Consider the following 27,526-nt stretch of genomic DNA (forward strand, 5'->3'; position numbering starts at 1 on the left):
ACAAAAGTTCCCGCTTGCTTGGAATTGAAAGTGTGATTAAATGCGTTATTTTTAACGCTATATGGAGTACATGCATCAAGCTTCTCAACTGTGCTTGTGCTAAGAAAGGGAAAATTTTAAAAATAACGTAATATGATTCTGCGTTAACCTAATATTTTTTCATACGCCCCAAACCAAGGAGATGGGAAGGTAAAATGAATCGTTAGCGCAAGCACATAGTCAGTACATCCCTCTCGAATTGAACCTCAATGTCGGCATTAGAGGCTTAAGACTCTACAATTGCGCCACCGCTTGTCTATGCTAAAGTATGTATTGTAGATTGGGCTATAGATATACATTTATATATATACCCGTATCGCAGTGGGAAGTAGAAGTTATGAAAAAGAAAAGGGAACATTTTAAAAATAACGTAACATGATTGTCAATATACAGTAATTGTTTTGTGAGTGTTATTGAATGTTGCTGTCATCAAGGATTTGATTATCATTATTTCTTTCAATCAGGTTCGTATTTGTAGGATGTGTTGTTCAAGTTACATTCCGTGTTTGTCAATCGTTGTAAAGATGACAGGTTTCATTCATCGATTCGTTCCTTACTGCATCAATAAACAGCTCGTCTTCTTCTTTATCTGAGACCTGACACACTGCATGCACTGGTTTTTTTTACACTGTCTTCCTTTAGCGGGACATTGACATTTTCCAACGTGTGCTTTGTTTCCGCAGTAGCTGGATTTATGAATATGCTTGTATGTATGAGACTTCATATTTTTGCTGCCTTTTCAATTGTGTAATTCGGTTTTGTTCAGCTCTTTGGAACTGTTGCCTTTTATCTGTGCACTGCGTCAGTTCACGTGAGCCACTCGGTGTACATGCATCGAAGGTTCCCAGCTGTGCTGGTGCCATCTTGTGCTATGTCCATGGCTGTATTTAATGTTACCTTAGTCCTGGCACTTAAAACTTTCTCTCGCAGTTTCGCTGAGTTTGTGTCAAACACCACCCTGACCATCTCATCTTCCTCTCCATAAGCACAGTCCTTCACCCGTGAATATTTACCCGTGGTAGTTTGCTATTGATTGCCGCTGACGGACGGCCTTATATGGGCAGGCACTAAATTACAAACGCCAGCGGCAGCCTGTCTATGAACTTAATTTAAAGTGTAGGTTTACATCGTGCTTTGTTTCCGAAGTAGCAGAACTCATGAATATGGTTGTATATGTCACTCGCCGCTTCTTATTGTTTCGCTGCCTTCTAAATTATATAATGCATGTTTTCTTCAGCGCTTTTTTGAGGTCTTCCTGGTTTTCTATGTACTGCGTGATTACGTGGGAGGCGTGATGATGTCACACTAAACTCCCCCACGGCGTTGAAGCTCATCTCCATTACAGTAAATGGAGAAAAACTGCTTCCAGTTATGACCATTACGCGTAGAATTTCGATATAAAACCTGCCCAACTTTTGGAAGGAAGCTGTACGGAATGAACCTGCCAAATTTCAGCCTTCCACCCACACGGGAAGTTGGAGAATTAGTGATGAGTCAGTGAGTGAGTGAGGGCTTTGCCTTTTATTAGTATAGATATATATATATATATATATATATATATATATACACACACACACACACACACACACACACATATATATATAGATATATATATATATATATATATATACACATATATATATACACACATACAGTATATATATATATATACATATATACACACACATATATATATATATATATATACATATATATACACACACATATATATATATATATATACAGTGGTGTGAAAAACTATTTGCCCCCTTCCTGATTTCTTATTCTTTTGCATGTTTGTCACACAAAATGTTTCTGATCATCAAACACATTTAACCATTAGTCAAATATAACACAAGTAAACACAAAATGCAGTTTTAAATGATGGTTTTTATTATTTAGGAGAAAAAAATCCAAACCTACATGGCCCTGTGTGAAAAAGTAATTGCCCCTTGTTCAAAAAATCACTTAACTGTGGTGTATCACACCTGAGTTCAATTTCCTGATTACTGCCACACGTGTTTCAATCAAGAAATCACTTCAATAGGAGCTGCCTGACACAGAGAAGTAGACCAAAAGCACCTCAAAAGCTAGACATCATGCCAAGATCCAAAGAAATTCAGGAACAAATGAGAACAGAAGTAACTGAGATCTATTAGTCTGGTAAAGGTTATAAAGCCATTTCTAAAGCTTTGGGACTCCAGCTAACCACAGTGAGAGCCATTATCCACAAATGGCAAAACATGGAACAGTGGTGAACCTTCCCAGGAGTGGCCGGCTGACCAAAATGACCCCAAGAGCGAGAGACGACTCATCCGAGAGGTCACAAAAGACCCCAGGACAACGTCTAAAGAACTGCAGGCCTCACTTGCCTTAATTAAGGTCAGTGTTCACGACTCCACCATAAGAAAGAGACTGGGCAAAAACGGCCTGCATGGCAGATTTCCAAGACGCAAACCACTGTTAAGCAAAAGAACATTAGGCTCGCCTCAATTTTGCTAAGAAACATCTCAATGATTGCCAAGACTTTTGGGAAAATACCTTGTGGACTGATGAGACAAAAGTTGAACTTTTGAAGGCAAATGTCCCGCTACATCTGGCGTAAAAGGAACACAGCATTTCAGAAAAAGAACATCATACCAACAGTAAAATATGGTGGTGGTAGTGTGATGGTCTGGGGTTGTTTTGCTGCTTCAGGACCTGGAAGGCTTGCTGTGATAGATGGAACCATGAATTCTACTGTCTACCAAAAATCCTGAAGGAGAATGTCCGCCATCTGTTCGTCAACTCAAGCTGAAGCGATCTTGGGTGCTGCAACAGGACAATGACCCAAAACACACCAGCAAATCCACCTCTGAATGGCTGAAGAAAACCAAAATGAAGACTTTGGAGTGGCCTAGTCAAAGTCCTGACCTGAATCCAATTGAGATGCTATGGCATGACCTTAAAAAGGCGCTTCATGCTAGAAAACCCTCAAATAAAGCTGAATTACAACAATTCTGCAAAGATGAGTGGGCCAAAATTCCTCCAGAGCGCTGTAAAAGACTCATTGCAAGTTATCGCAAACGCTTGATTGCAGTTATTGCTGCTAAGGGTGGCCCAACCAGTTATCAGGTTCAGGGGGCAATTACTTTTTCACACAGGGCCATGTAGGTTTGGATTTTTTTTTCTCCCTAAATAATAAAAACCATCATTTAAAAACTGCATTTTGTGTTTACTTGTGTTATATTTGACTAATGGTTAAATGTGTTTGATGATCAGAAACATTTTGTGTGACAAACATGCAAAAGAATAAGAAATCAGGAAGGGGGCAAATAGTTTTTCACACCACTGTACACATATATATACACACACATATATATATATATACACATATATATACACACACATATATATATATATACATATATATACACACACATATATATATATATATCTATACTAATAAAAGGCAAAGCCCTCACTCACTGACTCATCACTAATTCTCCAACTTGCCGTGTAGGTAGAAGGATGAAATTTGGCAGGCTTATTCCTTACAGCATACTTACAAAAGTTGGGCAGGTTTCATTTCGAAATTCTATGCATAAGGGTCATAACTGGAAGCTATTTTTCCCCATATAATGTAATGGAGTCTTGAGTTGGAGATGGCCGTGGGGGGCGGAGTTTCGTGTGATATCATCACGCCTCCTACGTAAGTAAGTAGAGAACAAGGAAGAACTCCAAGCACAAAACGCCATTTCACAATTGAGAAGGCAGAAAAACATTATGAAGCAAATGATGCATACAAGCATATTCATAAGTACAGCTACTGCGGAAACAAAGCATGGCGTGAACCGTAAGTTTATATTAAATTAAGTTCATAGACAGGCTCCCACTAGCGTTTGTAATTTAGTGCCTGCCCATATAAGGCCGTCCATCAGCGGCAATCCAATACAAACACTGCCGGTAAATGTTCACGGGTGAAGGACTGTGCTTATGCAGAGGAAGATGAGATGGTCAGGGTGGTGTTTGGCACAAACTCATTGAAACTGCGAGAGAAACTTTTAAGTGCCGGGTCTTAGCTGACATTACACGAGATGGCACCAGTACAGCTGGGAACCTTCGATGCAAGAACACCAAGCGGCTCACGTGAACTGACGCAATGCGCTGACAAAAAGCAACAGTTCCAAAGAGTGCTGAACAAAAACCGAATTACACAATTGAGAAGGCAGCAAAAAAATATGAAGCATCTGATACATAGAATCATATTCATAAGTGCAGCTATTGCGGAAACAAAGCACACGGTGGAAAAAGTGAATGTCCTGCTAAAGGAAGACAGTGTAAAAAACCCGTGCATGCAGTTTGTCACATCACAGATAAAAAGGAAGACGAGCTGTTTATTGATGCAGTAAGGAACTAATCGATGAATGAAACCTCTTATCTTTACAACGATTGACAAACACGGAATGTAACTTGAACACATCCTACAAATATGAGCCTGATTGAAAGAAATAATGATAATCAAATCCTTGATGACAGCAACATTCAATAACACTCACAAAACAATTACTGTATATTGACAATCATGTTACGTTATTTTTAAAATGTTCCCTTTTCTTTTTCATAACTTCTACTTCTCCACTGCGGTACACGGGTATATATATATATAAATGTATATATATACCCCGATCTACAATACATATTTTAGCATAGACAAGCCACACGCTGTGGCGCAATTGTAGAGTCTTCACCTCTAACGCCGACATTAGAGGTTCGATTCCGAGAGGGGTGTACTGACTATGTCTGTGCGCTACCTGATTCATTTTACCTTCGCATCTCCTTGGTTTGGGACCTATGAAAAAATATTAGGTTAACGCAGAATCATGTTACGTTATTTTTAAAATTTTCCCTTTCTTAGCAAAAGCACAGCTGAGAAGCTTCGATGCATGTACTCCATAATGTGTTAAAAAATAACGCATTTAATCACACTTTCAATTCCAAGCAAACGGGAACTTTTGTCAATGCATGAATTCCTGGTACATCCATTACACTGATGCGCACATCACAGCTACAAAAATGTTAGAGTCGGAATAAAGCGCGTTCCTACGACTGATCATTTCGACTACCCGAAGCCTTGATAAAAGCATGGTTTTGTGCACACTGAAAAGCAAGCAAAATTAGATGCATTACAGAAAGCGGACTTTGTGGCTCTTACTGGGGATCATTGGACTTCCGTGACCGTTAGTAATTCTAAATACATCTAATTACAAAATGTTCAATGATCACACTGTTTTAGCCTAATGTACAAAATAATTTTGGCTAATGTTACTCAGAGTTTAAAGAGTAAGCTGGTCAAATTACCTTTTATGTTTCTGACTTATTTTTTAAGAAGAAAACTGCACTTTATGTTGAAATTTTGGTTATTATTATTTAAAGACAATACTATTCTGAAAATGTACTTAAAGTACTTAAACTACCACTTTATTTTTAAGTCTGCCCAATTTTAACCAGGGATGATATTTTTGTTTCTGTTTTGAATTCAAATGCAGTTTAAAAGCTTTTTTTTCAGAAATTAAAACAGCTTCAAGTTTACAATATTCATGTCCATGTCTATTATTTGATTTTGTCGCCCACTAAAACCGTTTTAAATTAAAAAAAAAAAAAACATTTGCGATTTGGGGCAAATTTACGTGTGCGATTACATACGATTAATCAAGATTAATTCTTACACAGCCTCTAATTAATTGGATTAATTTTTTAATCGAGTCCCACCCCTAATATATATATATATGTAGATATATATATGTAGATTTGTATATATATGTGTATATACAGTATATATGTAGATATGTATATACAGTATGTATATATGTGTGTGTGTATATATAAAGTATGTGTATATATGTATATGTATATATATGTATGTGTGTATATGTATATATATATATATGTTTATATGTATATATATGTTTATATATGTGTCTGTGTGTGTGTGTGTGTGTATATATATATATATATATATATATATATATGCCAGCAACACTCATGACAATGACAAAACAATTACATTAACAATCATCTTAATGCTATTTTAAAATGTTTGCTTTTCTTTTTCATAACTTCTTTAACACACTACTTCTCCGCTGCGAAGTGCGGGTATTCTGCTAGTGTAGATATATATGTATGTATATATGTGTATGTGTATGTATGTGTATATGTATAGATATGTATATATATATATGTTTGTGTGTGTGTGTGTGTGTGTGTATATATATATATATATTTATATATATATATATATATATATATATATATATATATATATATATATATGACAGCAACACTCATCACTCACAAAAGTGACAAAACAATTACGTTGACAATCATGTTACGTTATTTTCAAAATGTTTCCTTTTCTTTTCATTGCTTCTTCAACACACTACTTCTCATTTCTGAAGCTCGGTATTTTGCTAGTATATATATATATATATATATATATATATATATATATATATATATATATATATATATACACACACACACACACACACACACACACATATATATATATATATATATATATATATATATATACACACACATATATATATATATATATATATATATATATATATATATATATATATATATACACACACTCACACACATATATATATATATATATATAGAATTAGAATTAGAACAATCTAGACGAGAACAGGCCATTCAGCCCAACAAAGCTCGCCAGTCCTATCCACTTGCTTCCTCCAAGAAAACATCAAGTCGAGTTTTGAAAGTCCCTAACGTCTTACTGTGTACCACACTACTTGGTAACTTATTCCAAGTGTCTATCGTTCTTTGTGTAAAGAAAAACTTCCTAATGTTTGTGCGAAATTTACCCTTAATAAGTTTCCAACTGTGTCCCCGTGTTCTTGATGAGCTCATTTTAAAATACAAGTCTCGATCCACTGTACTAATTCCCTTCATAATTTTAAACACTTCAATCATGTCACCTCTTAATCTTCTTTTTGCTTAAACTGTAAAGGCTCAGCTCTTTAATCTTTCCTCATAATTCAACCCCTGTAGACCTGGAATCAGCCTAGTCGCTCTTCTCTGGACCTTTTCTAGTGCTGCTATGTCCTTTTTGTAGCCTGGAGACCAAAACTGCACACAGTACTCAAGATGAGGCCTCACCAGTGCATTATAAAGGTTGCGCATAACCTCCTTGGACTTGTACTACACAGATCGTATATATAACCTAACATTCTGTTAGCCTTCTTAATGGCTTCTGAACACTGTTTGGAAGTTGATAGCTTGGAGTCCACTATGACTCCTAAATCCTTCTCATAAGGTGTACTCTCGATTTTTCAACCGCCCATTGTGTATTGAAACCCAAAATTTTTACTTCCTATGTGTAATACTTTACATTTACTGACATTAAATTTCATCTGCCACAAATCTGCCCAAGCCTGTATGCTATCCAAGTCCTTCTGTAATGATATAACGGATATACACAGACACACACATACTTTATATATATATATATATATATATATATATATACACACACACATATATACATTTATATCTTTACTAATAAAAGGCAAAGCCCTTACTCACTGACTCACTCACTCACTCACTGACTCATCACTAATTCTCCAACTTCTCGTGTGGGTGGAAGGCTGAAATTTGGCAGGTTCATTCCTTACAGCTTCCTTACAAAAGTTGGGCAGGCTTTATATCGAAATTCTACGCGTAATGGTCATAACTGGAAGCAGTTTTTCTCCATTTATTGTAATGGAGATGAGCTTCAACGCCGTGGGGGCGGAGTTTCGTGTGACATCATCACGCCTCCCATGTAATCACGCAGCACATAGAAAACCAGGAAGACCTCAAAAGCGCCAAGAAAACATGCATTATATAATTGAGAAGGCAGCTAAACAATAAGAAGCGGCGAGTGACATATACAACCATATTCATGAGTTCTGCTACTGAAACAAAGCACGATGTAAACCTACACTTTAAATTAAGTTCATAGACAGGCTACGCTGGCGCTTGTAATTTAGTGCCTGCCCATATAAGGCCGTCCGTCAGCGCAATCCAATAGCAAACTGCCACGGGTAAATATTCACGGGTGAAGGACTGTGCTTATGGAGAGGAAGATGAGATGGTCAGGGTGGTGTTTGACACAAACTCAGCTGAAACTGCGAGAGAAAGTTTTAAGTGCCAGGACTAAGGTAACATTAAATACAGCCATGGACATAGCAGGAGATGGCACCAGCACAGCTGGGAACCTTCGATGCAAGTACACCGAGTGGCTCACGTGAACTGACGCAGTGTACAGATAAAAAGCAACAGTTCCAAAGAGCGCTGAACAAAAATCAATTACACAATTGAAAAGGCAGCAAAAAATATGAAGCGTCTGATAAGCATATTCATAAATGCAGCTACTGTGGAAACAAAGCACACTATGGAAAAAGTCAATGTCCCGCTAAAGGAAGACAGTGTAAAAAAAACCCGTGCATGCAGTGTGTCAGGTCTCAGATAAAGAAGAAGACGAGCTGTTTATTGATGCAGTAAGAAACGAATCGATGAATGAAACCTGTCATCTTTACAACGATTGACAAACACGGAATGTAACTTGAATACAACACATCCTACAAATACGAACCTGATTGAAAGAAATAATGATAATCAAATCCTTGATGACAGCAACACTCAGTAACACTCACAAAACAAATACTGTATATTGACAGTCATGTTACGTTATTTTTAAAATGTTCCCTTTTCTTTTTCTACCTTTTTTAACACACTACTTCTCCGCTGCGATACGTATATACATACATGATCCCAATGCTTTTGCAATTGGGGTTGCACACATACATACTCATCCACATATACACATTCATAAACAAAATTGTCTGCAAGAAGGAATTTTTCTCAAACTTTTGGCTAATTTCATATATTACAGTATGGAACAACTTGTGTTCTTTTAGTAGAACACATATTAAATTAACATCTGGTATCCATTCTACTTTCACAATTTGAAAAAATTCTACCATTTTACTCCACAGTCTCCATCTATTTAATCTTAAGCATTTCAACTCCTTCCATTTTTTCCAATAGCTTACTCCTTGTAGCACTAGAATAAGTTTAGTAACTATTTGCAAAAGATTTTATTTTACTAGTTTTAAGCCTTTCTTCTAATGATATCCAAACTACACAAAATCCACTACTTAAGCTTACCCTGTTCCAAGTTATTTTTCAGACAATGCGCTTTATTGCTTTGGTATACTATCTAGTAGTAAACAGAAAAGAACATATTGTAGTTCTAAACACCACAATGATTAATTTTATTGAAAAATGCTAAATATTATATAGAGAGAGTTTAAATTAATTCACATTAAATTTCATAAAGCACATTACATATGACTATTTTTCTGACCTGTGTTTAGGGTTTCTAATCTGCTTAATTGAGTTATTTTTAAAATTAACTGATTTGGTATATACAGTACATTCTTTATCATTTTATATTAATCAAGCTAACAACTAAAAAGCATCATCTCCAGTATGAACTCAATGGGCCAATTATGTTTGTTAATTTGAATAAGTTTTCTAAAGAACTGTAACAAATTGATAAAAGTCAGTTAAAAAACTGTACCGGATACCTGGTTCTCTGCAGTGTATAATTACTAATAGTAATTTGCCTGTGATTCACATGAAGTTACCTGGGCTATAGTTCATATGGTCAACCCAATGACTGTCATTTGAAACAATCAGAGAAACTCAAACATTCCATTACATGTATTTATTTAAATATACTGTAGGTCAATTACTGTGAGGATATACACAACCAATCAAACATTATAGAACACCTCAGTTTTTCTTCAAATTTGATCAGCTGAAATGCAATGAATGACCTAAAATTGTGATAAAGTAAGCAGTAAACTGCCAGAAACTTAAACTCAAAAGTTCAGGTTAGCAAAAACCGAAAAAAGGAAGTATCAGAATATTATATATGGGCCTTCTTCAGGGAACAACTAATAGGTTACAACATATAGATGTTCAGGAGCATTTAAAGTAAATTAAACCTTGTAAGTTGAAACAATTTGTACTGGTGTCCCAACTTCTGTTGATTACTTAGAAACCATATGTCTGTCTTAAAGCAGAGCTGGAACAAAGTGCATTACTGCACCCTCCGAAGTACTACTTTGACAACATTCCAGTGATATTGGCAAGGCAGTGGCAATTCACAAATGAAAGGAGACAGAGCATTATTACCCTTAGAAGTGTAGGCCTTACATTTAGATAAACTGTAAAAACTAATCAAAGTGTCACTGTGTACAGTTTCCTATAAAATCCACAGGCAATTGTAAATGGGAAGAAACTCTAACAGGAAGAAATCTGGCAGACCCAAAGTTACAACCCAATCAGAAGGCAAGTTTCTGAGGGTCAGAAGCTTGCATGATAGGCCCCTAATGCTCTGGATCTCTTAGTTGGTTTTCCAACACCCCTAACAATTTTTTTTGATGAATCCCGTAACAATGTCAACACATTCATTCAAGTACAATGATGAATTTCTAAATATGTCTCAGCTTACACAGTCAAAGCAGTTCTGCAGCATTTACTGTGAATTTTTTTTCCAGCACTGTACCAGGTTTCTTGCTGGCTCCTTGCCCTCAGTTTGTAAGATGGCTGCAGGAGTATTGACAGGTAATCATGGGGAATAAGCACAAAAGGGGTTTTCTGTCATAATTAATAATCATTATAAATGACTGCACAAACAACAAAGAGTACCAAATTATTTGCAAAAGACCACTCATATCTGCAAGGAGAAACACTAAGATGGCATTAGTCTTTGTTGCCAGGAATGGTTTTAATTATGATATAATAGAGTAATATATAGAAAATATTCACTGGGAAGCCATAATACATATTCATAACAGGAGGCAGTTAAGGCTGTGTTGCAGGGTGACAGGAGAGCACCTCACATCATACCTTCTCACCATCAAGCATGCATATACTTTCTAAATATTTTCACAAATTAACAAGATGCTACTTTAAACCAATACCTTATTCTCCTTTTGCAGTGACAGAACCCAAAATCTGCTTTTATTGTCACACTATTTCTTCATTTGCAAAGGCAACAAATTAAGTTTGGTAAGCATCTTGTAACCATGACAGAGATGAAATGATAAAACACCAGCAGTTATATGTGGTGTGACTAAACTTATTAAATAATTCTAGACATAACTTTAAAGACCATTTTGTGACAATGTATTTTGTCTGGAATATTTTAAGAACATCATACTAAATATTTTAATATGAAAAGGAAAAAACAATGAAGAATATGTCCCACTCTAAAATGTACTTTTTTATCAACATAAAGAAAATTGAGTCTTCTATTCAGATGAGAGCTTGGGGCTGTTTTCTTTCTGGTACCATAAGGAGACAATGCTCAAAATACTGTGAAGAGAGCAAATAAACGCACTACCATTACACTGGTAAATGATTGTAAAATTATCAGTATAATTATTCCAAGGAGACAGTACCTGTAATATAGCAATGTCCGTGATTCCACCTTCATAAGCTAAAATTCTTGCAACACCTTAAAAAAAACATGTTTAATTCAATTTACTCCAGGCTATCTTGGTGACCAATACCATTTGGTATATTTTAAATTTAAGTAATTGTTTTTCATCTAAAAAATGCCATTACGTTTTATTTTTTCATTAGCATGAAGACATGGCAAAACAACATTTGATTACATTACTAACAGCTTTAACTACTGGCGACTTACAGATAGAGATATTGTATAATATGTTGTAGATGTTACTGGTATTTTTTTTTTTAAATATATATAAAAAAGTTCAAGCAGGTTAAATTAATTGTTTGGGTTGAGTAACAGTCTGTCAATGAGCCGGACTTGGTGGACTACTAAGTCCAATGTCTTAACCATCCCGCTTTCAATCTTTAATTAACCTTAAAGAACGACACATTTTGCTACAATTTATTCGGTTTAATCGCATGCATATGTAATTCTCTCCTTTAAGTATAAATTAGGTTTCATCTTTATTAAAGTCGAAACAAAGCAGCTCTTCTACTAAATACAAAAGTGTTATTTACCAGGTGTTAAACAAATAGTTGTCAAGTGCACAAGGCATATTTTACATAGTTATATACTAATCATAAAGTGATCATTGACTTTCATACACAACATGTTAACAAAAACTAAATTTTATCTCGTGCGAGATTCGCTAAGTTCTCAAAATTAATTATTGTTCAAAAATAGTTTAACAGTAAGGTCCTTGTGTTTAGCGATAAATATGCTAGGCTCTTCTGCACATAAGGTCTTACCGATGGGGTGGTTGATGTACGGGGTGGCTTCAGTGTCTTTACGTCGCTGGGACTTGTGTTTCTCAGCGGCGAAGTGAACTGCCTCAAGTAGGAGAACCGAATCCAAGTTCATTTCTGAAAATGCACACCGGTGAAAGTAAAATTCTCTATAAATTACTCGTATAGGTTCTAACTCCCTTCTACGCTAAATCTGTCATGAATGCAACTTGGGTAATAAAATATTAAGTAAATGCTCATTAATGTGACATATTTCTCATATGTTATCAACAAACGTACCCTAACTTTGGCATATTTACTTCGGTAATGGCGGACCAAACAGTAAATTGGAGGGCATCATTGCCATCTATCGGTTGTGTTGACAATTCCATTCATTTTTCTAAACTAGTTTGTCAACACAATTGGGAGAACGCGTGACCTATCCCAATAATCCTTAAAAATACCGCGGACTTTTTACTTTTAAAAACGATTAAAATCACATTTAAAGAACCTTCTGCTCGATCAAATGACCAAAGACAGCTCCCTGTAGTAAGGGCTACTTGTAACAAAGCGACAACCCTTCACGAAAGGGCTTCCTGTATATCGGTGACGTATTGGAATAACTTAACTTTGAGAACCGGAAGCGCTTCTCGAATCTCCTTCCGTGTTACCCAGGTAATACTGGTTCCTTCTGCAAGTACGGAAAGGTTCACTGCTAGATGTCACATGTATTTTATTAAGTTGTATTTTTGTAGAATGTCTTACCTTAAGATTTAAAAGGCGTCATCTGTGCTTATAGGTAAGAAATGTAAAGGAACAATCTAATAATTGATAGTAAACTTTTTCGAGGAAAAGTATTTTATAGTGCTGCAAATTAATCCTGCAATTACGTTTGCTCAACGTAAGAATTTCTATTACACTAAACAAAATAAATTGGAAGAATTAAACCGATGCTGGAAAAGCCAATCTTATCATCACAACTTGTGAAATGATTTCTTTGCTTACTCTATGAATTTGTTTACATATTTCATTAAATGTGTAATTTGACGTGATTCCAATCGGTTTCGAAATGTAGTCCCCAAGCAAGCGAGATATGTGTATGTTCTTTTCCTAGTAACCTGTTACAGTTAACTTCTGGTTAAGGAAAATGTACTCTCCTACCTTATTTTACATCACAATATCGAATTATTGTAAAAACAGAAGGAATATTGTGCCGTACGTTGAATATAATGTTGTTCTCAAATTATTTTTCACCTTTCTTGAATTGTGATGAGTACATAATATGCTATTTTAAACTGATAATGGACGTTTTGTTATGATTATGTGATTGCTATTTTACTTTTAAAACATACAGTTTTTATTAATTTTCATCTTGGGACATACTGTCCTGGTATTCTTGATCACACTTTATTTTTTTAAAGCTATGTATATATGCCTCATAGCTCTTTTGTAAAATATCTGCATGCAGAATTCCATAAAGGGGGTAGTACAAGCGAGCAAATCAAACTTGGAAAACAGAGATCTACATGTTATTTTTAGATGATGCATGTGTAGTTGTAATGAGATGAAAACAAATACCAACCAATCAATAGATTCCTGAAATAATAAATAAAAATATTCTATAAATAAACAAGCATCTTAGGATTCTCTAGCTATATGCTTAGTTACCTGTTGAGGCACAGGGCTCAACATTTTGTTTATTACACAAACAGTCACAGAGGGAAGATGCGGTAGACATCTCTGCAGCCTTCTAGTTATGTGAACTCGATTTATAATGTTGTTTCCGATTGTGCTGTTGATATCTCTGCAGCTTTCTAGTTATGTGAACTGTATTTATGATACTATCTCAGATTGTGCTGTAACCTGTTGTCACAGGTATATTTGCCTAATTCTGTGAGGGAAGATTCATTGCAGTTTCTAGATTCAGATATTAATGCTATGTTCTGTATGCTGAAGTAATGGTAAATTAAAGTTTTATAAAGAAACAAAAAACATTTTAATAAGAAATGTGACCGAAAACAAACAGTAATAGCTTTATTTTTCTGTTACTTATGTTTTGCTTCTAGACAAAAATATCCTTTTGTGCTTCCTGGTATTACTTGCTCTTTACCTAAAGTTTTTTGTATTGTACTAAACTACATCTGCAGTATATCTTATATATGTTTCGCTAAAAGAATTCTGTAAAATTAGAAGATTGTTCTTTTGTCACGTTTACTGTACTCGGCATGAATGAGTACATTCCTAAAGATTTTTTCACAAAATCATCTGTCTTCCTTCAGAATGAATACTTTCTGTGGGACCCTTTATGATAAAACAGCCCAAGTCCAGCAAGTCTGATTTATTAATTGCAAATCAGAATTGTCAGTACAAAAAACAAAATTGGATGTTTTTAACAAAATTATCTAAGACCATGGTGCAAACATGAGTACACCCCAATGAAGGTCTTAGGAATAACACTTGATAAAATGCTAATTAAAAGGAATTCAACAACAGATGAGTCTAATCAATCATTACATAGGTGACAACCACATAACTGACGTATTTGGGTGGTATTTAACTAATAGAATCCCCTCCCATTCAATGCCGACAATAATGGAACCACATGGAAGAGAAATGTCACAAGACATGAAAAACAAATCTGTTTCTTTACACAAAAAGATCAGTCTACAAGAAAATTAGTGAAGCATTGCTAAATAGGTCTGACGAGAGTAGCAAAAGTGTATCACAAATTCAGAAAGGATGGACTTCTGGCAATTGAGGAAGATCTCCTTGCAAGTACATTATGGTTAACTGAAACAATAGAAAACCAAACTAGGTTGACTGTTTTCCATGACACATAACAATGTGCGATGCCAGACACTCACGTGCAAAAGTGTTTTCATGATGGAAGCTTCTTTTAAAGCCCATGCACAAAAAAACCCATTTAGCATTTGGCAAGGCCCATGTTGACAAATGTAATGACTATTATGCCTCTATACTTTGGAGTGATGAGACAAAGGTTCTGATGGCATTCACACTGTATAGCATAGGAAGGGTGAGGAGTACAATAAAAAAATGCATGGTACCCACAGAAAAGTATGGTGGTGGCAGTGTTCTTCTGTGGGGTTATATGAGTACTGCAGGTGTCAGGTAATTCCACTTAATTTTGATGAAATCATGAATTCACAGATGTACTGCAAAATACTGAAGAAGATGCTACCATCTCCCAGTGCCCTTCGTCATCAGGCACTCTTTCAACATGATAATGACCTGTTACATTTAGCACCACTGCTGCATTTCTGAACAGGATGAAAGTGATTCAGTGGCCAAGCATGTCACCTGGCCTCGGCCCAATAGAACACTTGTGGGGACTTCTGAAATGACAGGTTGAGCCTCATTCTCCATCCAGCATCCAGGCTGTGAAAGAGCTAATTCTTCAAGATTGGCAAAAGATAGACATGGCAGTGTGTTGCCAACTTGTTCATTCTATATCTAGACGAGTTGGTGCTGTTCTTAATAATCATGTAGGATATGCAAAATATTAGATTTTGGTGGAATTTGTTGTAAGGTTTACTAATTTTTGCAACACCTTATTTGAGTAAAATATATTATTTTCTTATCCTAATAGTGTTGATGACCAAGCTTTTATGTTGTTAACAAAATAAATGTTTAATAAAACTAATTTTTTTTCAAAATTAGGCTAATTGTTCAGGAGTTCAATGAGAACTGAATTAAAATCTTAATTTTCAAAGGTAGTGTACTCATTATGCTGAGTAGTGTATAACTGCTCAGATGTGGTTAGCTTTATAACAGCTGGTATTACAAAGTTCAATTTGGCACTGCATAAATAAAATATTTATGATAATTAAAATGTGTATTATTACATATTCATGATTTTTTTCAAAACTAATTTAAATTTGCAAAATACTGAATTTTTTTAAATATCAGTTTAATATTTATTTATGTGCTTATCAGTTATTCTGTTTGTGTTCCAACTCACCTTCCTTTGATATATACTTAATTTGCTGACCTCTTGTCTCATGTCTCTTCCATGCCCACAAAATATTTGTTATACTGTACTCATAAGATGTAGAGGTTTTTTTGTGGGTGGCATAAGTGGGTTTGTTAAACCAATGATGCATGCCTATTTTGATTAGAAATATGACTGTAGCATTTATACAAAGTGAACCACTGATCATATCCAAAAATATTCAGTTTCATACTCAGAATTTCCAAGGAGCCATTGTTTTTTTTTAATTTTTATTGCAATCCATACAAAGCAATCAAATTTATACAAAAAGAAAAATTGAGTTAAGAACAGATTGATCCCCACCTCTGAGAGAGAGAGCAAGCCAAAGGCTTGTAAACATACCTAAATTAATAAACTCTCTGCGCTTCATGAACTTATTTTAAAATATTACTGATTAGATCCTGCCATGTTTTGAAAAAAGTCTGTACGGATCCTCTAACTGAGTATTTGATTTTTTCCAATTTCAAATAATATAACACATCGGTTTCCCACTGACTTAAAAGAGGAGAGTTTGGGTTCTTCCAGTTTATCAGAATAAGTCTGTGTGCCAAAAGTGTAGTGAATGCAATCACAATTTGTTTGTCTTTCTCCACTTTAAGCCCCTCTGGAAGAACCCCAAACACAGCTGTTAATGGGTTAGGAGGGATTGTGAGTCCAAGGCTGTCTGAGAGGGAATTAAAAATTTTTGTCCAGAATGATGTTAATTTGGTGCAGGCCCAGAACATGTGACCCAGTGAGGCTGGGACTTGGTTGCAAATTTCGCAGGTTGGATCATGCCCTGGAAACATTTTGGAGAGTTTTAGTCGAGACAGATGTGCTCGATATATAATTTTGAGTTGTATAATTGTATGCTTATGCATATGGAGCTCGAGTGAATTCTCTGCATTGCTACTTTCCACTCCTTTTCTGATATATTAATTGAGAGATCTTTTTCCCAGTGTCCTCTTGGATCTTTGAAAGGAGGGATTGTAAAATGATTTTATATATTGTAGAGATGGAGTCTAAGTCCTTGAGATTGAGCAATATTTTTCCAGCATGGATGAGGGTGCAAGATGAGGAAAATCTGGAAGGTTCTGTTTAACAAAGTTCCTGATTTGAAGATAGTGAAAGAAATGTGTAGCTGGAATGTTAAATTTGGAATGTAATTGTTCATAGGATGCAAAGACGTTGTCTATATAAAGATCTCTAAGCAAGTTAATTCCAAATTTTTTCCAGATATTAAAACTGCATATGCTTGCGAAGGTTGAAAGAGGTGGTTCTCTTGTAGAGGTGCCACAGATAGAAGCTTCTCCGCCTTAAAATGCTTTCTACATTGGTTCCAGATTCTAAGTGAGTGGAGCACAATTGGGTTATTTGTATATTGCTGATAACGTGTGTTTATTGGAGCACAGAGCAAGGAATACAAAGAAGTACTGCAGGATTTTACTTCTATTGTGGTCCAAGCCTGTGTATGTTCTTCTATTTGTGTCCAGGTTCTTATCGCCTGTATATTTGCTGCCCAGTAATAAAACTGGAAGTTAGGTAGAGCCATGCCGCCTTTTGTCTTTGTAGGGTCACTCTTTTGATGCGTGGATGTTTTGAATTCCAAATAAATGAGGTTATTGTTGAATCTAATTGCTAAAGAATGATTTATTAATGTATATTGGATGTTTTGAAATAAAAAGGAGCTTAGGAAGAATATTCATCTTAACAGTGTTAATTCTTCCAGCTAGTGTGAGATGAAGGGTTGACCATCTATGCAAGTCTTGTTTAATTTTTTCCATGCAGACGTGAAATTTTGTTGATATAGAGCTTTATGTTTACTTGTGATGTTTACCCTAGGTATTTAAACTGTTCTGCAATGATAAAAGGTAGGGTATCTAATCTAATATTATATGCTTGAGAATTCACTGGAAAGAGTACACTTTTATTCAGATTAATTCTGAGACCAGAGATCTTTTGAAATTCTGTGAGTGCTGCTAAGACTGCAGGCACAGAATTTTCTGGGTCCGATATATACAGTACCATGTCATCTGCATATAATGAGATTTTCTGTTCCAGTCCTTCTCTGCTAATCCCCTTTATCTGATCAGTATTTCGACAATGTATTGCCAGTGGTTCAATGGCAATTGCAAACAGCAGCGGTGACAAGGGCATCCTTGTCTAGTGCCACATTCTAGTTTAAAGTAGTCTGAGCAAATGTTGTTGATGCAAACTGAAGCTTCTGGGTTAGTATACAGTAATTTAATCCATGCACAAATGTTCGGGCCAAACCCAAACTTCTCCAATATAGTAAAAAGGTATTTCCATTCAATCATGTCAATGCTTTTTCTGCATCCAATGATAATAATATTTCTGGGGTGTTTGATTTAGTTAGTGAGTATATTACATTAAACAGGCGTCGAAGATTTGAAGATAAGTGTCGGCCCCTAATAAATCCAGTTTGGTCTTGTGATATTACCGAGGGGAGCACTTTCTCCATCCTTCTAGCTATGATTTTAGAGAGTATTTTAACGTCGTTATTCAGAAGTGAAATTGGTCTGTATGATGCACATTGTAATAAGTCCTTATTTTGTTTTGGAAAAACAGTGATTAGTGCTTGGCGAAAGGTTTGTGGAAGAGATTGGTTATCTCTGGCTTCTGTAAATGTTGCTAATAGGAGGGAGCTAGCTGAGCGGAGAATTTCTTGTAAAACTCTGCAGGGTAGCCGTCAGGGCCTGCTGCTTTTCCACCTTGGAGTGAGTTTATAGCATCTATTAATTCTGATAACGCCAGAGGTTTATCAAGTTCCTCCACACTAGAAGCGTCTATTTGTGGTATCTGTAATGTATCCAGAAATGCATTAGATTGTGTATTGTCTTCTTTAAACTCAGTAGTATATAGGGATTTATAGTAGTCTCTGAAAGTGTGCATTATATTTTTGTGTTCGACGATTTTATCTCCGTTCGTGTTGGTGATTACCGAGATTGCGTTGCGCACTTCTTGCTTGTGAATTTGTTGAGCTAAAAGCTTATTAGCTTTCTCTCCATTGTAATAATAATGATGTCTGGATTTGTAGATTAGTTGTTCTAGTTGTCAAGAGGTTTAATTCCGAATGTAGAGCCAAGGAGCCATTGTTGACCCCATCTATAATTAAAACATATGTGTGATCAGATAAGCATCAGAACTGTATATCATGTATATGGCCTTAAATTGGTGCACCTTCATTGTATCACTCATATAAACTGTAGTGTGCAGCAGATGTAATCAGCAATTAGTATCATTATGCTTTATGTGCATATTTTTACATACTGCAGGTTTTATTCAAGTTTACACACATGTAGAACTAAAGTTGGCTTTGAGTATGGGACATAGAATGAACTACAGAGTAAAGCCCTTTTTCAGATGTAGCCATACATGGAAAAAGTAGAAAACAAAACTAGAGCTGCTGGCATAGGAAGTGATTGGATTTCACAGTGCAAAGGGGAGAAGGGAACATACCTGGAATTATATCATTAATTGGGTTAATGTTGTAAGTTATATTTGAATAAGATGATTTAAATGGGCAGACAGAACATCTGAACCAAGCCTCCTGAGCAGAGCTGAAGAGGTATACAGAAAATCTGGCATCAGACAAATAGTTCCTGTTATACCAGATACTTTTTCTGATGATTATGAACGTTTTCTGTATACCTGCTTACATGTATCAAGATATATCAATACTAAAAGGCAACCTAACAGAATTTTTTTCTCTAATGTTTGAGAGTGTTGTCCTCCACCCACCCATATTGGGGTGTGTGTGATTGTTTTATGGCAAGCATTAAGCTTTTCAGGGAGTGTATACCTCATACAAAATAAACATGAACCATGTACCAAAATATATCTTTTTATAATCACTGTATATACACAAAGAAAACTATTCATCTACACAGACTGGGTAGAATCAGTGGCTTATTTTACTGTAATACTGTAGCTAATATAAGATATTTTCGACAGTTTTTAAAAAGAGTTAATATGGCACTTGTATTACATAGACTTTTTGTACAGTATTGTACTCTCTACTGTTGAATACATCTCCAGATAATTTAATGCACTTCAGAACAATCTTCACTCAGTGCAAAAAGTAAAACAAATAGGTATGCATTCATCACCAGTAGATATTCCGTAATATTAAACCTGTCAAGGCAGTTGCCAAACTTTTAAGTTATTTAGACTTGCTGCACTGCATGTTCATAATATTTCTTGTAATACATTTTAAATAGGAGACATAGCAACCAAATGAAATATAACATCTTTAATATTATAAAGGAACTGTAACACAATTTTTTAAAATGTAATTGCTTTTAAAAATATCAAAGTCTATTTCAAATATTTATGGTATTTCCTCAGAGTAATGGTTTTAAATATATTAAATTAAGCGTCAATGGTCTCATATCAGGGTTTTAAATTAAATACAAATCATTCAGCAATGTAAATCAATGCATATAGTAACTGTATCCAGCAGGGGGCACTTTCTCCTTTGTTGGAACAAGTTCTTTTGTAATTATGGCATGTTACATAATCCAAAACTATGTAGAACTAGCTGATTACCCAGTGGCTTCGTTCACTGAGTGCAAGGGAAAAAAGTAAAATGTAATATATAAATTTTTAAACAGAAAAACATTAACATGTAAGAAGTAACGATACATTGAGCAGTACTGGAGTGCTTTGGTAAAGTACATTTTAAAGCGCTATAACACAACAGGTAAGTAGCACTAACAGCAGCTTAAATGTATTTGGATCATCTCTTGGTAGGAGATCCCTTGTCAAAGGTGCTACACGACCACTGTTGTATAGAAATTACATTTTCTATGCGACCCTGCAAATTTCTGCCTGACAACCTTGCACTACGTGCCTGTGATTTACGAGAAAAATTATTCTGAGAAATGTGGACGCTGCCCTTCCTTGCTTAACGGGCAGAAGGTCCAAACAATTCTCAAGTCCAACACTTAACATGAAGAGGTTGGTACATCTTCTTAGATGTAAACCCTCCATCTTCTTTTTTTAAGTTTTATTAATTTTATTGCAATCCATACAAATCAATCAATTTTTACAAAAGTAAAATTGAGTTAAGAACAAATCGATCCCCACCCCTAGCCCTCCATCTTCTTAAAAGAATTCATCACAAAAGCAATCTTGAATGTTGCAGGGTTTTAGTGACCTGAACTCCCCTTAAGGGACAGTAAGTAGTCAGGCAGCACAATTTACAAAGAGACTTTTGCTTCGATGGCGCCGATCACACTCACTTTGTTCTCACGACCCCTCGCCGCTGAAGGCGGTATAGTCTCCACATTGTTTACAGCTCGGCACAGTTAAAAAGTAGAAAGATGCAAAGCTGTTTTCCTCATCTCTTCTACTATCAAGTACAGTGGAACCTCGGTTCATGAACGTCCCGGTTCACGTACAACTCGGTTCACGACCAAAAAGATCGCCAAACTTTTGCCTCGGTTCACAACCACACACTCGGTATACGAACAAGCCAGGTTCCCTTGCCTGCCTGCAAGCTGAGCTGAAAGAGAGAGAGAGAGAGAGAGAGAAAGGGCGAAGCGAGCACGCCTGCTAGGGAGGTGGAGGAGGAGATTGCTGCGTGTTTGCTGAACAAGCCAGTTTCCCTTAAGGCCCCTCAGTTGAGAGAGAGAGAGAGAGAGAAAGGGCGAGCTAGCACGTGCCTGCTGGGAAGGGGGAGGAGGAGATTGCTGCACGTGTTTGCCTGCCTATCTGTAGGCTGTAGTGCAAGCGAAAACATCCCCCTCCCCCCACAGGCAGCCTGAGAGAGAAAGAGAGCGCCATGCTTTTTCATTTAAGCAAAGCCGCTCCTTGTTCATTGTTTTCAATAAGACGTGCACTCTCTTTGTGCTCTACAGTATTTCGTGTGCTTTTGCAGTTAACTATGGCTTCTAAGCAAGTGGAGAGTGGTCAGAAGAAAGTTTTGAAGAAAATTGAAATCAAGTAAAGAAAGAAATTACAAAAGGTGGAAAAATGTTTACCAGTTTACTCATTTACCAATCGGAGAACCCTCGTGCTTTCAAGCAGCATAATGTAAACAAAGCCAGACTGCCAGTAATGTGGAGGGTCACAAGAACGTTCTTTTTGGAATGGCTGCATGAGGCTTTCACTCCCACCAGCTAAACAGCTAAAAGCACCAGAAACCCAAGAAATCACAAGAGAGAAAACACCTGAAGGAAAACACTTCATGCCAGAACTCGTTTCATGCAAGGTTAGTTTTCTTGGTGGTTTTTGTATTACGGATTTTTCAAAAGAAATTTTTAGTTCATAATGCGATTTGTTGCAATGTTATTTTTCTTTTTTCAAATGTTCGCTTTTTCCTTGTGCTTAAAACTCATGAAAGGTTTACAGATGGAGTTTTTCATAGCGCCATTAGGTGCGATGTTACATTTCTCTTTTCAAATGTTCGCTTTTTCCTTGTGCTTAAAACTCATTAAAAATTGTTTACATGGAGGACTTCATCGTGTGATTTGTTGCAATGTTACTTTTTTGGTTGCTTGCGAGTTGGTTTTTAAATGAAGTTCGGATTTGTGCGATGTTTTTTTCTGCTGTGCTTAAAACTCATTTTAAAAACATTGTTTACAGCGATCAGGCTTTAGGTTTAATAGCGTGATCTCCTGCAATCTCACTTTTTGTTTGCTTGTGAGTTGGTTTTGTAAGCGCCGATTTTTTTTCTGCTGTGCTTAAAAGTCATTTTAAAAAAAATGCTTGCGCGAGCACGTGCTACAGAGAGATTAGAGAGCCGGGCAGCTGACAGGGAAGGGATTGGGGACGGATAGGTGTGTGTGTAGGGCTTCAGCTACACAGAGAGAGAGCTGGCGTGGCGAGCCAGCTCCTGTAGCTGATCAGGGAGCCTGGGTGTTTTGTGTCATTGTTATTCAATGTTTTTACATTAGTTTACTATTACACTGTGAATTCTATGGTGTAATTAACTATATTTGTGCTTAATCTTTACATATTTTTACATATTTACATACAGTTTGTACGGTCTGGAACGGATTAATTGTATTTACATACAATCCTATGGGGAAACTGCTTCGTTCACGCATCAACTCGGTTTACGACCAAAGTTCTGGAACGAATTATGGTCGTGAACCGAGGTTCCACTGTACTGCCAATTAAAAAAAGTTATAATGTGGCAGTTTCCGTGACAGTCATGCGGACGAAAACCTCTTTGTCAGAACGTGCCTGGTGGCGGATGACGCGGGGCGCACTTCTTTGGGATAGATCGACATGTTTGTGTTAACTTCTTTTCAATATAAGTAAAATAACTCTCACACAAATAATAATTCATAAAGACGACATAAAAATGGCATCCACAAATGAAGTGATTAGATCCTGTATTATAATATGTTCTGTGGTCATATGTAATTTCCATTTTGCGTGGTCATACGTAATTTCCATTTCAAACGCGAAAATAATTTTATATATATAGATAATATAAAAAGGCGATACTCCTCCCTTAGTGATACGGTGGTAAGAAATCACATAGGAGAAATAACTTACATTTCTTTAATGATGGTTTACGCTGCATAACAAAAGAGGAAGCCATGACAAAAACCCAGTTTGGGAGTGAGAGCCCGATGTATGGAGTCTGCCATTTTCGTTGCTGCGTTGGAAGGATTTTCCGTATTGGATGACGATATCTCCAAACCGTCCGTCGGCTTCAAAGGTGTGCCATGCAATGTTCCAAGGGTTTATACTCTTTCTCCATGTGCAGGCAACCAGTTTGGTGAATAATACAATTTCAAACAAGGCAAAGAGAGGATACAATAAAATAGTGCGCATTGCCCATTTCGCAGTTGTCCTTAACTTGTCTTGTCTTAAAATGCTTGCCTAGTAGATCTTATATGGTGAACTCCTGTGTGCTAAATTTGGCTTTGTGTTAGCTGTACATGTGAGTAGAAAGAAAAGTAGATTTATAAAATATTTTTGTGCAGAGCACAGTGACATATTAAATATATAAACTTATTACAGTAACAAGGTATGAATAATATGCTCTGTAATGGGAAGATGGTACTCTTATAGCATCCTCATATTTAGAATTATACCATGCACGGCAATGAAATACAACAGGGATTAATTTGGTGTACAGGTAACAAATATAGTAAGCGATTGCCCGAAAAGAGAACAAATTAAGGAAAAGTTCATAAATCCTTTCTAGGCCTTCTTATGTAGGTTTTTGTCCCTTTCCAAAAAGTGGGTGTCTCACACACTTGCCTATGAGTTCTTTCTACAAAGCCTGGATTTCTGTCCTATGGCCAATTGATTGATTGTACAGTACTCTCTTATTGACTCCACACTTAGCCTTCTTTGACACTTTTCTTTCTTTTTGTTTTAGGTAGCCCTGCTTATTTCCCTTCTGTGGCACCTAGCACATATACAAGAAATGCTGTTCCCTGGTTGTACCTGGCTACTTGCCCTGTGCTAACAGCAAATGTCTTCAGTTTCAATTCTTGATTTTCATCATCTTTTAGGACCTTGGTGAGCCTCATTTCTTTTATGTGCTACATTTAAGTGCCTGCTGTCTCCTTTCTCAGCAAGCCACCCATGACAGGTAATTCACTTCAAATTAAAAACAATATATATTTTACAAGTAGCTGCATTTTCTTAGTGACAGTTGTGGTTACTGCTGTTGAATGAGTAAATGGATGAGATTTGGGACTGAATCTGATAGACATCAACTCAGTTCTGATGACCTGCACTTCTTATATTACTGGCATAAGTAAATCCTACTCTCTATGACAGAAACATTCATGGCTGCTGTTAGTTGATGTCAGTTCAAAATGTATAGCACAAAACATGACAAACTGACCTATTATATATACCCCAGTTGTGCTCTGTATAGTGCCTCGTGTCACAGTACAACTTTGGACAATTAAAGTAATAAAGTATAGATCTCATACCAACTGTTGCTGATTGTCCCAAATTGTACTAGATGTGGGCAGTTCAAAATTTATGCCATTCTGCTCAATGGTCCTCATCAGTCAGTCTTTATTTTACATTTACTTATTTGGCTGATGCCTTTATCCAAGGCAACTTTTTTTTTTCAATTTGACCCCTTGTGGAATATAGGGCCTCAACAGTTGTGTTCCACTTCCTGCGATTTTTCTCTGGCAATCTTTTTTTTGTTTCTTCCCAAGACAGGTTGATGGCTTTGAGTTCTTCATTTAGAATCAGTCTGCTTTGGGCATCCCTATCTTTTATTTTCCTTATGGGTTTAGTTAAGAGACAGTCTCAAAACATCGGATACCTCTTTCCACAGTGTGTGTCCAACCCTTCTCCATTTTCTTCTCCTGATCTGAATTTGCATTTGCTCTTTGTTTGCCCATTTCCTTGGGTCAGTGTTTTACACTCTATCAAACTACTGATTGTGAGAATCTGTTGGAGGCATTTGTTGATATAGGACTGGATCATTTTGGAACTATTTCTGGTGACTTTCCATTTTTCTGACTTCATACGATGAGAACAGAATTCACGTTTGACCCAAACCCTCGAAGCTTAGCCCTGGTGGAGAAAGCAGTGAATTTCTAGACTGGGTGGAGTGTAGCAAAGGCTTGTTGAGATTTCTTAATCCTAGCCTTGATGGCCTAGTCTGTCCCTCAAGACTGGGCTAATATTACTGCCTAGGTAGGTGAACTCATTTACATTCTCTACTGCCTTCTCTCTGATTGTAATCAGTTTTTCCTGTCTGTTGTTAATCTGCAGTACTTTGGTTTTCTTTTGGCTGGTCGTTAAACCAACACACATTGTGCAGTCTCTCCCAGGAAGTTGATTTTTTTTCCTTAAATATCTTGCAGGTGGTGTGACAGCAAACTCAAGATCTAATTTCTTTCTAGTTAGCCCCACTTGATGCCTTTCCCCGAATTGGCATAGGCTGTATGTGTTACCCAGTTAAGCATCACCTGGAAGAGTAGGGGCGACACTCTGATAGACTCTTCTGATAGACAGATACTTTATTAATCCTAAGGGGAAATTCACATAATCCAGCAGCAGTATACTGATACAAAAAACAATATTAAATTATAGAGTAATAAAAATGCATGTAAAAACAGACAATAACTTTAAATAATGTTAGCGTTTACCCCCCGGGTGGAATTGAAGAGTCACATCGTGTGGGGGAGGAATGATCTCCTCAGTCTGTCAGTGGAGCAGGACGGTGACAGCAGTCTGTCACTGAAGCTGCTCCTCTGCCTGGAGATGACACTGTTCAGTGGATGCAGTGAATTCTTCATGATTGACAGGAGCTTGCTTAGCGCCCGTCGCTCTGCCACAGATGTTAAACTGTCCAGCTTTATTCCTACAATAGAGCCTGCCTTCCTAACAAGTTTGTCCAGGTGTGAGGCATCCTTCATCTTTATGCTGCCTCCCCAGCACACCAACGCATAGAAATGGGCACTCGGCACAACCGTCTGGTAGAACATCTGCAGCATCTTATTGCAGATGTTGAAGGACGCCAGTCTTCTAAGGAAGTATAGTCGGCTCTGACCTTTCTTACAAAGAGCATCAGTATAGGCAGTCCAGTCCAATTTATCATCCAGCTGCACTCCCAGATATTTATAGGTCTGCATCCTCTGCACACAGTCTCCTCTGATGATCACAGGGTCCATGAGGGGCCTGGGCCTCCTAAAATCCACTACCAGTTCCTTGGTCTTACTGGTGTTCAGGTGTAAGTGGTTTGTGTCACAGCATTTAACAAAGTCTTTGATTTGCTTGCTATACTCCTCCTCCTGCCCACTCCTGATGAAGTCCACAATAGCAGTGTCATCAGCGAACTTCTGCACGTGGCAGGACTGAATCGTATTGGAAGTCTGATGTATATAGGCTAAACAGGACAGGAGAAAGTACAGTCCCTTGCGGTGCTCCTGTGTTGCTGACCACAATGTCAGACCTGCAGTTCCCGAGACACACATACTGAGGTCTATCTGTAAGATAGACCATGATCCATGCCACCAGGTGTGAATCTACTCCCATCTCTGTCAGCTTGTCCCTAAGGAGCAGAGGTTGGATGGTGTTGAAGGCGCTAGAGAAGTCCAAAAACATAATTCTAACAGCACCACTGCCTCTGTCCAAGTGGGAGAGAGATCGGTGTAGCATATAGATGATGGCATCCTCCACTCCCACCTTCTCCTGGTATGCGAACTGCAGAGGATCAAGGGCATG

At 36.8% G+C, this 27,526-nt stretch overlaps 1 long non-coding RNA gene and 1 pseudogene across 1 annotated transcript in view; one reads left to right on the top strand and one right to left on the bottom strand.

The window, feature by feature from the left end:
* LOC120521731 overlaps positions 1 to 12,963 on the bottom strand; it is a 37,335-nt pseudogene extending 24,372 nt beyond the window's left edge.
* Positions 12,964 to 13,027: 64 nt separating this feature from the next.
* LOC120521732 overlaps positions 13,028 to 27,526 on the top strand; it is a 29,188-nt gene continuing 14,689 nt past the window's right edge. The window contains exons 1-2 of the long non-coding RNA XR_005632184.1: positions 13,028 to 13,150; positions 24,705 to 24,920. This is a non-coding gene — a long non-coding RNA (uncharacterized LOC120521732). The remainder of the gene's footprint in view (positions 13,151 to 24,704; positions 24,921 to 27,526) is intronic.

The sequence above is a fragment of the Polypterus senegalus genome, unplaced genomic scaffold (assembly GCF_016835505.1).
Source record: "Polypterus senegalus isolate Bchr_013 unplaced genomic scaffold, ASM1683550v1 scaffold_3169, whole genome shotgun sequence".
In the NCBI taxonomy this organism is placed as follows: domain Eukaryota; kingdom Metazoa; phylum Chordata; class Cladistia; order Polypteriformes; family Polypteridae; genus Polypterus; species Polypterus senegalus.